The 18,622-nt window shown below is 43.1% G+C and overlaps 1 long non-coding RNA gene across 3 annotated transcripts in view; it reads left to right on the forward strand.

Annotated features, from left to right (window-relative positions):
- Positions 1-18,622, forward strand: part of LOC119940109 — a 143,720-nt gene that overhangs the window by 13,259 nt on the left and 111,839 nt on the right. Inside the window, exon 1 of one of the 3 annotated variants that reach the window (XR_005454879.1) lies at positions 13,899-14,043. The exons of the other annotated variants lie outside the window; for them this stretch is intronic. This is a non-coding gene — a long non-coding RNA (uncharacterized LOC119940109). Of the gene's footprint in view, positions 1-13,898; positions 14,044-18,622 lie in introns of those variants that run through there. 3 annotated transcript variants of the gene reach the window in all.

The following is an 18,622-nucleotide window of genomic DNA, read 5'->3' on the forward strand; positions in this document are numbered from 1 at the left end:
CTGTTCTTCTCCAAACTCCTTGAGCGAGTTGTCTGCATCGTGCTGCCTCTACTTTTTCTCCAGTTTTCTCCTTGATCCCCTCCGATCTGACTTCTGCTCCCTTCACGCGACAGAAATTGCCCTCTTAAAGGTAACAAATGATCTGCTTCTTGCCTCTTTTGATGGCCTCTACTCCATCATAATCCTCCTCCACTTCTCAGCTGCCTTCGACACCGTTTACCATTCCCCTTTTCTTGGAAACATCATCCAACCTTAGCTTCGTGGGTACTGTTCATTCATTGTCATATTTATTGAGCGCTTACTCTGTTCTCCCTTTGTCTGCCCACTCATTCTCAGTCTATTTTGCGGGTTTCTCTTCTGCCTCCTACCCCTAACTGTGGGAGACCCTCAAGGCTCAGTTCTGGGTCCCCATCTATTTTCCATCTACTCTGATTCCCTTGGATAACTCATTGGCTCCCATGGCTTCAACTACCATCTATATGCGGACGGTTCCTAAACCTACATATCCAGTCCTGATCTTGCTCTTTCTCTGCAGTCTCGTATTTCCTCCTGCCTTCAGGACATCTCTACTTGGATGTCCTGCTGAAACCTCAAACCTAACCTAGCCAAAACAGAACTCCTCATATTCCCACCCAAACCCAGCCTTCCCCCTGACTTTCCCATCAATGTAGACAATACCGCCATCCTCCCTGTCGCACAAGATCATAACCTTGGCGTTATCCTTGAATCATTTCTCTCATTCAACCGTTGTGCTCAGTGTCATCAAATCCCGTTGATTCCTCCTTCACAGGATTGCTAAAATGTGCCCTTTCTTCTCCATCCAAACTGCTACTGTGGTAATCCAGACTGCTACCACATTAATCCAGGCACTTTTCTTATCCCACCTTGATTACTGCATCAACTTCTTTGCTGACCTCCCTGCATCCTGATTCTCCCCACGCCAGTCCATACTTCATTCTGCTGCCCCGATCATTTTTCTACAAAACAATTGAGAGGATGTTTCCTCTCTCCTCAAGACACTCCAGTCGTTTGCCCATCCACCTCTACATCAGACAGAAACTCCTTGCCCTAGGCTTTAAAGCACTCGATCATCTTGTCCCCTGCTACCAGTCTTCTCCGATTCCCTACTCCAACCCAGCCTGAACACTTCACTCCTCTAAGTCCTGCCTCTCTCCTGGAACACCCTCCCTTTTCATTTCCAAAAGACTTTCCCCACCTTCATAGCCTTATTTCTTTTCTATGGTATTAGTTAAACGCTTATTATGTGTCAAACACTGTTCTAAGTGCTGGGGTTAATGAGGTCAGATTTAGTCCCTTCTCCCACAGTCTAAATAGGAGGGAGAACGAGTAGTTAATCGTCATTTTACAATTGAGGGAACTGAGGCACAGAGAAATGAAGTGACTTGCCTAGGATCACACAGCAAGCAATAAGCAGAGCTGGGCTTATAACCCACGTCCTCCGCTTCCCAGGCCCATGCTCTTTTCACTAGGCTTTGCTGCTTCTTTAGAGCACATCTCCTCCAAAAGACCTTCCCCACCTAAGGCCTCATTTCCTTTCTCCTACTCTCTTCTGCTTCACCTTTGCACACAGATTTGCACCCTTTATTCACCCCACCCTCAACTCCTTAGTACTTATGTACATATGCAGCATGGCTCAGTGGAAAGAGCACTTTCCACTTTCTCTTCCCACTGGAAAGAGAAAGAGTCAGAGGTCATGGGTTCAAATCCCAGCTCTGCCAGTTGTTAGCTGTGTGACTTTGGGCAAGTCACTTTACTTCTCTGGGCCTCAGTTCCCTCATCTGCAAAATGGGGATTTAGACTGTGAGCCCCACGTGGGACTACCTGATCACCTTATACCCTCCCCAGCGCTTAGTACAGTGCTCTGCACACAGCGCTTAGTAAATATAATTGAATGAATGAATTCTCCCAAGCAATTAGTACAGTGCTCTGCAGATAGCAAGCGCTCTATAATACTATCGATTGATGGGGCGGTGGATGGGCAATCACTGGAGGTTTTTAAGGAATGGGGAGATGTGGAATCAACAGATTTTTAGAAAAATCATCAGGGCAACAGAATAAATTATAGGCTGGAGTAGGGAGAGACAGGAGGCAGGGAGGTTAGGAAGGAGGCAGATGGAATATTGGAGGTGGGATAGAGTGAATTTTTGGATTAATGTGGGAGCAGTTTGGATGGAGAGGAAAGGGCAGATTTTAGCAATGTTGCGACAGTGGAACTGGCAGGATTTTGTCACAGTGAATATGTGGGTTGAATGAAAGAGATAAGTCAAGGATAATGCCAAGGTTACAGACTTGTGAGATCCAAGGATGATATTGCTGTCTACAGTAATACCTGACAGACCATCACTCTCCCCCTCTCTTCAAAGCCCTAAAGAAAAAATCATATCTCCTCCAGGAAGCTTCCCGGACTAATCTCTCATCTTCCCACCCTATTCGCCTTTCCTTCTGCATCAGCTGTCCTTGTAGGTCCCTGCCCTCTAAACGTTTTTGTACTCACTTCACCTCCAGAGCACTTATGTACAAATCCTGATATTCTTGCTGCTTCCCTTACGTATAATTCATTTTAATGACCACCTACCCCACTAGATTGTAAGCTCCTTGAAGGCAGGGATCATGTTTATCATCTCTATTGTGGTCTCCCAAGTACTTGGTACGGAGCTCTTAGTACAGTGCCGTATGCTAGCACTACCATGTACGGGGCTCTGTGCACTAATAAGAATAATAATAATAATAGTGTTGGTATTTGTTAAGTGCTTACTATGTGCCAAGCACCGTTCTAAGCGCTGGGGTAGATACAGGGTAATCAGGTTGTCCCACATGGGGCTCAGTTTTAATCCCCATTTTACAGATGAGGAAACTGAGACACAGAGAAGTTAAGTGACCTGCCCAAAGTCACACAGCAGATAAGTGGCAGAGCCGGGATTAGAACCCATGACCTCTGACTCCCAAGCCCGGGCTCTTTCCACTGAGCTACACTGCTTCTACTGATCCATGAATTCATAAGAATCCTATTTGGCTTTATTGAGATTTAATGAGTAGTGGAAAAATGCATTTAAAACTTAATAAAAACTATCTGACAGTATCTCTTCAGGCATTATGACATCTGGGGACATATTTTGAGCCAGAGAGGGCATTCCTTGATGATGCTTAAAGAAAAAAATGCCCCCCCCCCCCAGACTGTAAGCCCGTTGTGGGCAGGGATTGTCTCTCTTTATTGCTGTATTGTACTGTCCAAGCGTTTAGTACAGTGCCCTGCAAACAGTAAATGCTCAGTATGGCCAACTCTCCCTGTTGATTAAATCCTGGAAATCTTGCAATGAGTGACCTATTTCTGTCACAAGAAAAACAAATATTTATCATGAGCACTGTATTAGTAGTACAGTATTTAGACTCTGAGCCCACTGTTGGGTAGGGACTATCTCTATATGTTGCCGTCTTGTACTTCCCAAGCGCTTAGTACAGTTCTCTGCACACAGTAAGCGCTCAATAAATACGATTGATTGATTGATTGATAGTACCCTTCCCTAGTGATTGAAACCGTGTATTTAGCATTTGAGTTTTGTAGGAACAGGCGTTATGATGGAGGAGTGTTGTGGCGTAGATCTCGCCCTAGTCCTGAATGGAGTCTCTGGAAGATCAATTCCTGTGGGGCGGCTATGACGTGCTGAGCACTGTACTGAATGCTGGGGAGGATACAGGATATTCAAAACTCATAGTTCAGGACACAGGGAGAAGAGGTATTTTATGTCCATTCTACACGGGGGAACTGAGGCACAGAGAAGTGACTTGCTCGAGGCCTCACATCAGGCAAGTGGTGGTGTCCACAGCTCCTGACTCCCAGCTCTAGGCTCTTTCCACAGGACTGTGCTGCCTTGTAAATCACTTGATCATGCCGTGCCTCACTTTCCTTATCAGAAGGACGTACATACCAGTTCCTAACTACTTCTCAGGGGTCGTTTGAAGACATAAGGAAGAATTTATGAAAGTACATTGAATTTTGTGGTTACCATTTGTAAAAAACTAAGAGAAGTAGCATGGCTCAGTGGAAAGAGCACAGGCTTTGGAGTCAGGGGTCGTGGGTTCGAATCCCAGATCTGCCAATTGTCAGCTGTGTGACTTTGGGTAAGTCACTTAACTTCTCTGTGCCTCAGTTCCCTCATCTGTAAAATGGGGATATAGCCTGTGAGCCCCCGTGGGACAACCTGATCTCCTTGTAACCTCCCCAGTGCTTAGAAGTAAGCACATAGTAAGTGCTTAATAAATGCCATCATTATTATTATTATTATTAAGAGGAGAAGCCAAGTTTGTAATTCAAAACGTACACCTCTTTTGCTATTCACAATACCATATATATTTGCCTGTCAAATGCCAATTGAGAAATACGTTGACCAGGATATAAGAAACCATTTTGTCTTGGAAGTATTTTTTTCATGTGTCACGAGGAGCAATTTTCTACCAGGGAGCAGTTTAATTGGCCTGGCTCCATTCGGATTAAGCAAATTCTGATGACTGTGCAATTTGATGGGTGGGGATGGTGTATAATGTAGTGCCCCTTGGGTTTAGGGTTTGAACTTGGCTTGGAAATTCTCTTCCCCTTGAAAATCCGTGTGCGTCATCAGGAATTGATGTTTTATAGGGAAGTAGCATGGCTCAGTGGAAAGAGCACGGGCTTTGGAGACAGAGGTCATGGGTTCAAATCCCGGCTCTGCCAGTTGTCAGTTGTGTGACTGTAAGCAAGTCACTTAACTTTTCTGTGCTTCAGTTACCTCATCTGTAAAATGGGGATTAAGACTGTGAGCCCCCTGTGGGACAACCTGATCACCTTGTAACCTCCCCAGCGCTTAGAACAGTGCTTTGCACATAGTAAGTGCTTAATAAATTTCATCATTATTATTAAGTAAGAAGTCACTCTCTGGAAGTGTCAAAGGCACAGAAGCTCTGGCCGCGACAAATTAATCTTGCATTTTTGTTTTTAACCAGGGAAAAGAGTCCAGCAGAATCAATCAACCAACAGTCTTCGTTAAGTGCTTACGGTGTTCAGAGCACATTACTAAACACTTGGCAGGGTACAATACAGCAAAGTATTTGATTCGATCCCTGTCCACAAGGAACTTACACCCTAAAAACGGGATTCAAGGCTTCTCCTTTTTGGAACATACCAGAGTTTTAGTTTTTTTGAGTAAGGTTTTAAATCAATCTTGCTACCCTGCCGCTGGTCTTTCAGAATAAACTCTACGGTGTTACACTGTTAAATTAGGCCCCGAATAATAGGCATATTACAGCAATGGAGCAGATGGGTGGGGTGTGGTTTTTCACAGCCCCATTTCTTTGCTTCCTTTCCTTACTGTGTGTCCTCCCTGCCCCCTTCTCCTGTTCCACTTGCCTACCACCCTCTGTAAGAATAAAACAGTTCTACTCATTTCTCAGTGCATCTTTCCCCACTCTTTCATTCACTCACCACCTTGGGATACCTTTTTCACTGTCCGCTCATGCTTTCAGGGTTCATCATATTTGGCATAGTTCACAGATTCGGTCATAACCGTCGTTGTCATGATTCCGGATTCTTTACCTCCAGCCAGTGGGTAGAGATTACTTTTCTGGGCTTAATGTACTAAGTCTGAATTTCCATAGCCTGAGGTGCCTGTTGGAGTGATCTGTGGCTGATCTGAAATTAGCGGGCTCTTCCTTCTTGGGGACCACTGGTTCCCCATTCTTTTTCTGTGCTATCTGATTTCCCCGCAGGTTGCAGACCCATGTGATAAGAGGATCGTGGTAATGAGTTGCTGGAGGCTGCGGGTGACAGATTGATTTTTAGTGATAATCTACCAGACAGGTGTGTTGATGCAGCCTGTTTCCAGCCCACCTCTGCTCGAAAGATCTGAAGGCTAAACCTGCAACAAAGAAAACGGGGAAGGCGGGGGCAGAAAAGATGCTATTAAGGTTTTCTCAGTGTCTTTGTAGTTAGTTCTTTAGACTGTGTACATTGTTCATACCGTTGGCTTGAGGGGCTGCAGGAGAAGAGACGGTGTATTCCATCTAGGAATGTATTTCTTCCTCAGCCTCACAAAGAGGGAGATCATGTGGAACGGCATGGAATAAGCGTCTAACAAATACGACGGCTACTCATTCATTCAGTCGTGTTTCTTGAGCACTTACTGTGTGCAGAGCACTGTACTAAGCCCTTGAGAGAGTACAGTATAACAATAAACAGGCACATTCCCTGCCCACAGTGAGCCTGCACTCCAGAGGATTATTGTCATTATTAGATCAGACACTTGGAGACCCCGTCATTCAGGGGGCACGGTGGTCAGTTTTCTAATTTTCCCCCACCTCCTATTTGGATGTTGATCTTCCCTGTGCTGAGTCTGGTTTCTTGGGAGCGCAGAGTGGATTGGAGCTCCCAGGGCGATAGCCGGGGCTGGGGGAAAAAGGAGGAGGTGGGAGGGGGGAACCAGGCCATTTTGACGGATCACGGAGAGTGGAATGATTAATAGAATGAGAAAGGAGGAAGAATGTCTTTCATAAAAAATGCCTGCAGGGTTACTCGGTTTTATTTTCAATTAAAAGGATCTGATTTTGTTTCTGGAGAGTGGTTTTAATTTGGATAAATGGTTCAGTCTGTGAAACACATGCCAGAACCTATGATCTATGAATGTAATTATCCAGAGTTTCCTCCATTTCCAGTCTCTACCTGAAAAGCATTAAGCTCTAAACCTAGTTTATATTGAGACTCTATTAAGTGCACTTAAAGTGTGCTGACTTCATCTATGAACTCTTAACTGGTAACTTGAGTGTTCAGGAATCTAAAATGTCTTTGGAAAAATGTAACCTAAAGGTAAATAATGCGGTCAAAATATTTTGGTTCGATTTAAGGGGTTCTTCTTGCCTGTCGTGAATACAAATTCATAATAGTAATAACAACGATAATTATGAATTATTTACCTGTAGATAATATTTACCCTCTAGACTGTAAGCTTGTTGTGGGCATGGAACACATCTACTAACTCTGTTATATTGTACTCTCCCAAGCACTTAGTACAGTGCTCTGCACGTAGAAAGTGCTCAGTAATTGACTGATAGGTGAGTTGAGCCCTTTACTTTTATTACACTGTCATATTTTATTAAGTCTGTAGCATTTACAAACTTACCATGAGATTTTAGGATTAAAAGTGACATGGCTGCAGAATAAACGATTGTATTTATAGATGTATCACTTTATTTTGTGTGAATCAATCAATCAATGATATTTATTGAGCGCTTACTATGTGCAGAGCACTGTACTAAGAACTTCGCAGAGTACAGTACAACACAGTTGGCAGACACATTCCCTGTCCATAACGAGCTTACAGTCTAGAGGGGAAATGTACAAAACCTCAGTTTCCTCCAAACTCTGAGCTATATTTGTCCTTTTGCGTTTCCTGCCCTAACGGAATGCTGAGGAATGTTGGGATGCTGAGGTGGGTTAAACACTGAACTCCAATCTGGAATTGGCAAGAAGAGTCATTTCTCTATATGGAGAACAAGTTCTCTTTTCCCAATAAACTCTCGCTGGCTTAATTTAAAGGGTGCTTGGTTTAGGAAGAAGGAGATGCCTACATAGAATAAACTGTAAAAATAACATTCTTGCCTAGAGATGGAAGGGAGGCTGGATTCTGTTTTTCTAGCGTGCGTGTTTCCATTAACGCATTTTGGATGGATGCGCTATTACAGAATTAGGGAAAGTTCTCCTGGCAACGCACGTCTTTTGGGATAGACGATGATGAGTTGTCGGAAGAAATGACTGTGGGCTTTCGTGCTGAGTGCTACCGTGTGAGTTCTCCACCTCTGCCTTCTGGCAGAACTGCTTGTTGATGTAGGTGTTATCGATGGATGTCATTCTTTGCAACTTTGTTGAAGATGAAGCCTATCGCTTAACTCATTAGCTCAATCTTGAAGGTAGTTTTCCAAACTAATTAAGGCTGCTACGCTTGCTTCGGTTCTGACCACTTTCACTGGAGCAGCCCATTCTCCGTAAACACCTCCAGATTTCTACCCAATCCTGTTTATGTCACTAATCAGAAAGAACCCACTCATCTGCCTGAAGTGAATTCTTTTGGTTCTCCCACTGGCGTTTATTACATTTTAAGGCACTCTTGATTGGTTTTCCCACCTCCCTGCTTATGCCATCCACTCTTCAGCTCTCTCTGCACTCTTCACAACCAATCAGTGATATTTGGGCAGACAAGACAGCTTTTGTTGTGTTTGTGTGAGGAAAGGCAAGTGAGAAGATTGTAGTTGTCGAGAGGGATTTCAGAATTGGTGCGGTTTTGGAGACTGTATAGTGACTGGAGATGATGAGTTTAAGTGGGCGAGGTGGGGTGGAACAGGAGGTTGGTAAGGTTGAGGAGCGAGAGGAAGTGGGAAGATCGTCGGGAACAGCGTTTGATTGGATAGATCGATAGAAGGATATGTTATGTAGATTTATAGTCTCATACTCTTGTGTTGTACAGGCATACCCCATGATACCTCCTTCCTCTCCCCCTTCTTCCCCTCCCCACAACACCTGGATATATGTTTGTACAGATTTATTACTCTATTTTACTTGTACATATTCACTATTCTATTTATTTTATTTTGTTAATGTTTTGTTGTCTGTCTCCCCCTTCTAGCCTGTGAGCCCGCTGTTGGGTAGGGACCGTCTCTATATGTTGCCAACTTGTACTTCCCAAGCGCTGAGTACAGTGCTCTGCACACAGTAAGTGCTCAATAAATACGATTGAATGAATGAATGAATGAATGAATGAATGAAAGGTATGGTCCATGAAGATGTGGCTGTAATCATGAGTGGCTGTATCGTGGGGTACGCATTTCAATAGATTCTCATAATCATAATAATGTTGGTGGCGTTTGTTAAGTGCTTACTGTGTGCCATCCCCTGTAGCTGGGGTACATATAAGATAATCAGGTAGGACACAGTCCCTGTCCCACATGGGACTCATTGTCTAAGCGGGAAAGCAGCCTTTTAATTCCCATTTTACAGGTGAGGAAACTGAGGTACAGAGAAGTTAAGTGATTTGCCCAAGGCAGCAGTTAATTGGAATTAGAACCCTGGTCCTCTAACTACCAAGCCAATGCTTTTCCCAATAAGTTACGTTCTTTCCCACACATTTCAAAGTAGAATCTATTCCAGAACCTCTGGAATAACAGAATGAAATTCTTATATGTGTTATATATTGTAATATTAAGCAATCACTTTTTAAAAACCTTTATGAAACTATTCAAAGCCTAACATCCGAACATGAGCATGACATTTTTTCCGTCACAAATTCTAAAAATGATTCCGATCAAAAATATTAAAGCATTAATCGTACCCTGCATTTTAGGAGAACTGGGTGTGCAAGTTTGTGGCTTAGGATTGCAGTTGCCCAGAGGGCAGAGATAATTTGTACCTCCAAAAGAATCAGCAGGTCAGTTCCTTCTCATGGGCACAATCTATTTCAGTCCTACTAGGAAACCTTCCATTTTGGAAGTGTTAATGAGATTGATATTCATTTCAAATGGTACTTAGAAAGTTAAAAAGCCTTCCTTATTACAACAGAAAAACAGTGCTATAAGTACTGTTATTACGACTACTGTGTTATTACTCGCGTGGCACAGAAAAATGTGATTTATACAATAGGTTGATTTATGGGGCTTCGTTATTTGCCACTTGTAGCTTGTATTAAAATTGACGGTGATTCTCGTTTTTGACTTTCACTCAAAATGGTTCTCCTGACTTGGAACAGATGCTCTAGGAAATCATGGTATATTATATAACTTTAAAATATAGGTTCTTTGCCAGCTTGCTCACCGTACCCCAATCTTGTCTATCTTGCCTCCGACCCCTTTCCCAAGCCTGGAACTACCTCTCTTCCCACCCTTTCCCGACTGAGCTCTCTTTTCTCTGACTCCCTCTCCCTTCTGCATCATCTTTGCACTTGGATCTTTACCCTCTGTGTTCTTGATATTTACCCCACCCTCAGCCCCACAGCTCATATGTACGTATCAGTAATTTATTTGTACCCTTATTCACCCATCCCTCAGCTCCATATCTCATCTGTTCCTAATATCCTTAGTTTAACGTCTTTCTCCCCCTCTAGACTTTAGCACACTGTGAGCAGGGAATGTGTCTACCATCTTTGCTGTTTCATACTCTTCCAAAAGCTTAGTACAATGCTCTCAGTAAGAACTCAATAAATATTGATTGATTGTTTGATTAATAGTCATGTCGAGCAAAAAGCACATTTATTAAACACTAATCAGAAGCCTGCCTCTTTACTGCGTGAGCATTTCCAGATCGTGTCTTCAGATTTATTTAGGAAGAATCAGAACCTTTTAAAAAGTGGAAATGTTTATTAATGTGTTATGTAATGGATCTGTTTAGGGAAAGACCAGCATGGGAAGAGCAATGTGGTCTAGTGGATGAGCACAAGCCTGGGTTCTGATCCCACTTTCACCCCTTGTCTGCTCTGTGACCTTGGGCAAGTCAATTAATTTCTCTGGGCCTCAGTCCCCTCCTCTGTAAAATGGGGAATAAGACCGTGAGCCCCATGTGGAGGCTGTATCTTACCCCAGCACTTAGTAGAGTGCCTGGCACCTATTAAGGATGATAAGTGGCTTGTTGTGATAGCATGTCAGGGTCTGAACAGAGTGGACGTTATTCACCGTTCCCCCGGAACACATCGTCTCCCACGTACAAATTATCGCTAGATCAGATGATATCTCTTTGCACAGAGAAGATTGCCTTTTCGGCGGCGTTGTTATTAACTGGTTGGCATTTAGCCTTGGGCTGTGGGTAGGACACATGATATAATATGACATGATTAAAGGTACATGAGCACTGCTCAGCTGTCTGGATTTTCACAACAGAGTGCTTCCATGTATGCTCATGTTAACCACTTTTTTCATTCAGAGATCTTAACCTTGTTACTTGGGCTAAAGTTGGTCTACCTGTGAAAGCTGGGTATATTCTGTCACTGTGTAGGTGGAATAGTTTTGTTTAAATAAAAAATATCTGCTTCAAGCAGAGATCTTAACCTGGTTACTTGGGCTAAAGTTGGTCTACCTGTGAAAGCTGGGTATTTTCTGTCATTCTGAAGGTGGAATAGTTTTGTTTAAATAATAAATATCTGCTTCAAGCAGAGATCTTAACCTGGTTACTTGGGCTAAAGTTTGTCTACCTGTGAAAGCTGGGTATATTCTGTCATTCTGAAGGTGGAATAGTTTTGTTTAAATAAAAAATATCTGCTTCAAGCAGAGATCTTAACGTGGTTACTTGGGCTAAAGTTGGTCTACCTGTGAAAGCTGGGTATATTCTGTCATTCTGAAGGTGGAATAGTTTTGTTTAAATAAAAAATATCTGCTTCAAGCAGAGATCTTAACGTGGTTACTTGGGCTAAAGTTGGTCTACCTGTGAAAGCTGGGTATTTTCTGTCATTCTGAAGGTGGAATAGTTTTGTTTAAATAATAAATATCTGCTTCAAGCAGAGATCTTAACCTGGTTCCTTGGGCTAAAGGTGGTCTACCTGTGAAAGCTGGGTATATTCTGTCATTCTGAAGGTGGAATAGTTTTGTTTAAATATTAAATATCTGCTTGAAGCTATTTCCAGAACCCAGTATTCAAAACCTTAAACACTTGTGAACACTTCCATTTTCATTTTGTCTTTCTGTTTTAATGATGATTATCTATAGTTTGCATCTTATGGCTGCAGTCCTTACGGGTTTGGAATAATTTTATTTTTCCGATAATGTGCACTTCGATATCTGCAATTATAAACTTCATGCAGTTATTCTGCGATTAGACACTGGGATGTTGAAGGCCCTCTAAATAATATTGTAGCCTTGCACTCCATGATTATGCATTGCTCTTGTTCTGAGAACATTCTACATCCCGTTCCCAAAATCATTAATAAAATTAACAGTTCTTTATTATCTGCCACTTTGCAGTGAGTCACTTCCTGAATTCAGTGCATGGATGTCATTGAGAATAAACTGCTCAAAAAACTAGATGCGTTTAAATTTAGCTTGCCCTTCTGTTTTGTTTGATTATTTTCTTAGATAGTACAGCTTGTTCCCGGTGTCAGCCATAGGCTGGAGATTTTTTTTTTTTTAAGTCTGGCAATCCCTTCTCCCTTCCACGTATAAAACCAGAGAGCAAATATTGACATTTTCCTTATTTTATAAAATACACACACTAGTTTTACCAAATGAATTCTCTGACTTATAGCCCTGAGTCATCCCTTTGTCAGTTCTTTGTCCTCTATCCAGGTGATAGGGCAGGTAGGTATTCTTGGTGCCTGGAAGTCTTGGAAGTCTTGGACTATTCTTGGAAGTCTTGGTAAGATATCTCCAGAATGAAGGACCGGTTGCTAAGTTTTCCTTCAGACTCTCTTTTCTGTCTTTTCCCGCTGTCACCGTACATTTATATTGCTTCTGCAGTTGTCCATGGTCTGTTTATTTCTTTTATTCCTTTTTAGCGGAACACATCATTACTCCCTAGAACTAAAATGCTTTTCAATGCTAATCAGGCCAATGGTGCCTATCGATCTCTAAAATACACGAATCCACCCTAAATAAAGATGGTGTCTCTCAAGCGGCATCCTTCAGTCTTTGTTCATGGCAATATGAGCATCCCAAGCCAAGGTTTGAAAGCACACACACTCTTCTGAAATAAAAACAGGCACTTAAATACACAAATGATCCTAACAGCAAGGTAGCTATAATTCACCTCCACCCATGATCTTTGATTGGCCTTTGGTAGTCCCCAAAGATGTCCTTGCTTCTTCCCCACCACTAACTCAAACCAGCCTGCTCTGCCGCTACAGTGCTTGCTCTTGTCATCCAGTTCAGCTCTCCAAACCTCTCAAATTCCCAGTGGCAACACTTTCTAGAAGGATTTGCCGAGTCCAGTTCCTTCCTCGGTCCTGTGAAATCAGGTTAGGTGGCTGGGTCAGTTTTGGTGGAGCGGGGGCTGTTAGCGTGTTCTCGAAAGCTAAAATTGAAGCAGAAAGTTCTCAGACAAGTGGTCCGAGAATTTATGGCATATCCCCAGCTCAGCAAATATTTGATGGAGGTGATGATGATGTTAGTTATTAAGGCTGGGCACTTAAACAGTACACATTCATGTAAGATAATCAAGCTTATCCTTCGGGAGTTGGCCCTTGGGAGTGTACAACATGGTATACGTTTGCTTTTCCATCATACAGTCCACACAGTCCTCTTGACTGTGTAAGCTTGTTGTGGGCAGGGAATGTGACTGTATAATGTTATTTTATACTCTCCCAAGCGTTTGGTACAGTGCTCTGCGCACAGTAAGCTTTCAATAAATATGATTGAATGAATGAATAGCATTTTGCAGGGTGCTAGATTCTGTATTGATCATTGGCTTTGTTTGAAGGCCAGACTTTACTGCAGTTGGAAAAAAAAGGGGATTCACATGGGCCTTAATCACCCCACTGAAAATGACTCATTTATCAACTCTGCTGTATTGTACTCTCCTAAGCACTTAGAACAGTGCTCTGCAGTCAGTAAGCCTGCTAACACTGCACTATAGGCTTTAGAGATGAATATTGTATATCGAAATTGCGCTTGGTAGAATTTAAAATGTTAGCTTGAGCTGGATAGGGAAGCAGGATGGCCTTGTGGAAACAGTGTGGGCTGGGACATAGAGCACCGGGGTTCTACTACTCTCAGCCTTGTCGCTTCCCTGCTGTATAATCTTTGGTAAGTGACTTCTCTGTGCCTCAGTTTTCTCATCTTTAAAATGGGGGTTGTATATCTGATCTCCCTCTTACGAACACTGTGAGCCCAAGTAGGGCAGGGATGATTGTGTCTGACAAGATTATTTTCTCTACCCCAGGACTTACTATGGTGCTTGACACATAGCAAGTGTTTAACGAATGCTGCAATTATTATTCCCAAGAGGGAAATTTCTCCTTCAGACTGAATTACCACCTGTGACTTCTACTGCCTCAGAAGCTTCTTGACAGCTGCTGCCTAGGTGTCCAGGTAACTCTTTGACCTTTCTCTCATCTCTCGAACCAGACTGTTTCCGTTTCCATTATTAAAGGAGAGGCTCACCCTCCCACGTGGATAGACTCCAGTGATTATGGTCCATATTATTTCTGTTGGGAATGATAACTCAGTAGTATTTATTGAGTGCTTAAGGTGTGTAGAGCAGTGTACTAAGCACTTGGAAGTGTATAATACAACAGAGCTGGTAGACATGTTCCCTGCCTACACTGAGCTTACAGTCTTGGGGTGGAGCCAGACTTCAATGTAAATATTTTATGAATGTGTGCATAAGTGTTGAAGGTGGGGTGAATACCAAATGCCCACAGGGTATGCATCCAGATGCACAGATGATGCAGGAGAGGGAAACATGGAAAAGATGGCTTATTTGAGAAAGGTCTCTTGGAGGAAATGTGACCTTAATAAGGCTTTGAAGGTGGGGAAGGGTGATAGTCTGGCCTATGTGGACGGGGAGGGAGTTCCACAAGAGAGGGAGGATGTGGGAAATGGGTCAGCGGCACTATAGATGAAATCAGGGCACAATGAGTGAGCTGGTTCTTGAGGAGCGAAGCGTGTGGGATATCAGTGAGGTAAGGTAGGAGGAGGAAAACTGATGGAGTGCTTTAAAGGTGGTGTCAAGCAGTTTCTGTTTGATTTGGAAGTGTATGGGCTACTACTGGAAGTTCCTTGAGGTGTGGGGATACTGTACTTTTTTAAGAAAAATAATCTCGGGAGCAATGTCTGGACTGGAATGAGGAATGATATGAGGCAGGGAGGTCGGTGAGGAGGCTGATGCAGTCATCAAGGCAGGATAGATTAAGTGCTTGGATCAGCGAGTAGCAGTTTGGATGGAGAGGAAGCAGTGGATTTTAGCAGTCTTGTGACGATGGAACCAACAGGATCTGGTGACAGATTGAATATGTGGATTGTAAGAGAAAGATGAGTTGAGGACATTGCCAGGTTAAGGGTATGAGATAGAGAGGAAAGTCAGGGTTACCCGTATCATTCCCATTTTTACTGATGATGAAGCTGAAGTCCAGAGAGGTTAAGTGAATAGCCCAAGGTCTCACACAGCAGGTGAGTGGCAGAACTGGAACTCAAACCTGGTGTCTTGATTTCCAATCCCATTCCCATTAGGCCGCACTGCCTTCCATTTTAATATTCAGGAAGAAGGGGTACACACGAAATCTCCAATAATTTAGTTGGTATTTTTAATGGTATTTGTTAAGCACCTGCTATGCGCCAGGGACTGTACTAAGCGCTGGGGCAGATACAAGATCATCAGATTGGACACAATCCCTGTCCTGCAGTCAGTCAATCAATCAGTCGTATTTATTGAGCAGAGCACTGCACTGGGCGCTTGGGAGAGTACAGCATAACAATATAACAGGCATATTTCCTTCCCACAATTAACTTACAGTCTAGAGGGGGAGACAGACATTAATATAAATAAATAAGTTACGGGTGTGTACATGAGTACTGTGGGTCTGGGTGGGGGAATGAATAAAGGGAACAAGTCAGGGTAACCCAGAAGGGAGAGGAAGAAAAGGAAAAGAAGACTTAGTTAGGGAAGGCCTGCTGGAGATGTGCCTTCAATAAGGCTGTGTAGTTGGGGAGAGTAATTGTTTGTCGGATATAGAGAGGCAGTGTGTTCCAGGCCAGAGGCAGGATGTTGGCGAGAGGTTGGCGGTGAGATAGGTGTACAGTGAGTAGGTTGGCATTAGAGGAGTGAAGTATTGGGGCTGGGTTGTAGTAGGAGAATAACGAGGTGATTGAGTGCTGTAAAGCCAATGGTGAGCAGTTTCTGTTTGGTGCAGGGGTGGAGTGGGAAACATGGACACTGAACATTTTTGGAGAAAAATGATGTGGGTGGCAGAATGAAGTATGGACTGGATTCGGGAGATACAGGAGGCTGGGAGGTCAGCAAGGAGGTAGAGATAGTAATCAAGGAGGGATAGGATAAAATTCACAGTCTTCACCCACATTTTACAGATGAGGTAACTAAGGCACAGAAAAATTAAGTGGCTTGCTCAAGGTCATACAACAGACAAGTGGTGGAGCCAGGATTAGAAGCCAGGTCCTCTGACTTCCAGCCTCGTGCTCTTTCCACTAGGCTGCATTATCAGGAAGGGGTAGAAAAAAAGTTGAGGGCATAGTTTTTCTATAGTGTAAAGCTTATGGTACTGCAGCCCTGGAATACCGTGATGCAGGTCTGGTTCCTTTATTTTAAGAAGAAAATACAAAAAAAATACAATCCAGCTGAGTAGATAACTGGAGAAGCTTTCATCCAAGCTTAATGGAGAAGATTAGGAGTTTTTAGTTTGGAAAGAGAGGAAACCAAGAGGGAATATGATCAAAGTTTACAAAATCAGAAAACAGATGAACACAGGAAACATGCGATTATTTTTCTATGAAGAGGTTGTTACTCCATACTCTGTGGGCCAAAGTATCAAACATTGATAGCTGCTTTATCCTTTGGTTTTCCTGTCATGGCATGGCTGTAGCGCAAGGCTGGCCTGAATCAGAGTGGCTGAACCATTGGTTCTTCTGATCTTAGGTTCTTATGGAATGACCACCAGCCTAATTCAAATTCTTGTAAAACTGTTATTTCCTTTCTGTCTGGCAGCCCTACCAAGAAGCAGCATGGCCTAATGGGATCCAGGACAGACCCGGGAGTCAGGAAGACCTGGGTTCTAATCCCGTCTCTGCCACTTGTCTGCTGTATGACCTTGGGAAAGTCACTTAACTTCTCTGTGCCTCACTTCCCTCATCTGGGAAATGGAGATTAAGACTGAACCCCAGGTGGGACAGGGACTGTGTCTAACCTGATTAGTTTGTATCTACCCCAGCACTTAGAACAGTTCTTTGACACAGAGTAAGCACAAAGCAAAACTATTATTATTATTATTATTATTATTATTATTATTGCCACCAAGAAGTCAAGAAGTCTACCTTCTTTGGGTAAGCTACTGGGTGAAAAATTAGACAGTTATCCCTAACCCTGTTTTCATTTGACTTCACAGCTATTGTAAATTACGTCAAAATACAGTGTATGCTTAGAATTATTTAGCATTATGTTCTTAGACTTATTTTTGTGGAATAAAATCAGCTAATTCCTATTATTTGAATGAGTATCATGGCCTAGTGGAATGAGCTCAGGATGGGTATCAGTCGACCTGGGTTTTAATTGTAGCTTTTCCAATTCCCTGCTGTGTGATCTCATGACAAGTCACTTAACTTCCTTGTGCCTTGGTTTCCTCATCTGTAAAATGGGGATTGACTACTTGATCTCCCTACCTCTTTAATTGTGAGCTCCTCATGTGGGATAGGGTTTTATCTCTTCTGATTGCATTGTGTGATGTACCCCAGTGCTTAGCATATTGCTGGAGATATAGCAAGCCCTTATAAAAGCCACACATTATTATTATTATTGTTATTGCTATTATAATAGTTCAAAGGGGACACTGCTGACAGGGGGATTGTATCCAGTGAGCCCCGCGTGGGACAGGGACTGTGTCCAACCTGATCTGCTTGTATCCACCTCAGCGCTTAGTACAGTGTCTAGCACATAGTAAGCACTTAACAAATACCACAATTTTTATTATTATTACTAAGTGTACTATTGATACTCCTTAACACGTTCGCACCCCTTGTCCTTAACAATACAACAGTACATTTTTTCCGTCCCTTCCCCAGTTGCAGTGAGCAACAGTGGTGAAGTGGGGAAAGGTATGTGCTTTTACTATCAGGACTTGCACTTGAATTGTTTTTAAAGTAGTTGTGATGGTTTGCCTTGAGCCATCCACGTTCTTGCCCAGTCCCCCAGGCCCATCTGCATGCATTGCCTGGCGGCAGTTAGGGAGAACAATTGTAGTGTTTACTGTGTGCAGAGCACTGGGGAAAGAAATCAGGATAGCAATTCAAATGCAGTGTCTGGCCTTTCAGAAACTCTTAAACTCCTCCAAGTGAAGGTGGGAGGTGGTGGTGGGGGGAGGCATTTGGTAATTGGGGCATCAAAATACCATGAAAAGCTGTGGATCTCACCCCTCCAGCAGGGCCAACCAGCCATCACAACCTCAACATACTTGTGGTTGTTCCAGAGGTGCTACTCATCCAATTTCTGCCTGTCACTCATTTATGCATTCATTCAGTTGTATTTATTGAGTGCTTATACTGCGTGCAGAGCACTGTACTAGGCGCTCGGGAAAGTACAGTTCAGCGATAAAGAGTGACAATCCCTGCCCACAGTGAGCTCACAGTCGGGGTTTAGCTGGCTGAGAAATGCCCCAGAGCGATGAGGCCTCTGCCCCAACTACTGTCTGGTCCATTTCAGAAGGTCGTAGCAGGACAAATTGCAGTTTGAAGGATTCTGTGATCCCGGAGCTCCAGAGTTTCAAAACAGATGGGGAAAATAATGATGTTACTTGCTCGGTACTGGTCTACTTCCTGTCAAAGAATTCGAAGCTTTTTTTAAATTGTAGTTGGTAAGCGCTTACTATGATGATGATGATGATGGTATTTATTAACTGCTTACTATGTGCAAAGCACTGTTCTAAGGCACTGGGGAGGTTACAAG

Source organism: Tachyglossus aculeatus, chromosome 18, assembly GCF_015852505.1.
Source record: "Tachyglossus aculeatus isolate mTacAcu1 chromosome 18, mTacAcu1.pri, whole genome shotgun sequence".
In the NCBI taxonomy this organism is placed as follows: Eukaryota; Metazoa; Chordata; class Mammalia; order Monotremata; family Tachyglossidae; genus Tachyglossus; species Tachyglossus aculeatus.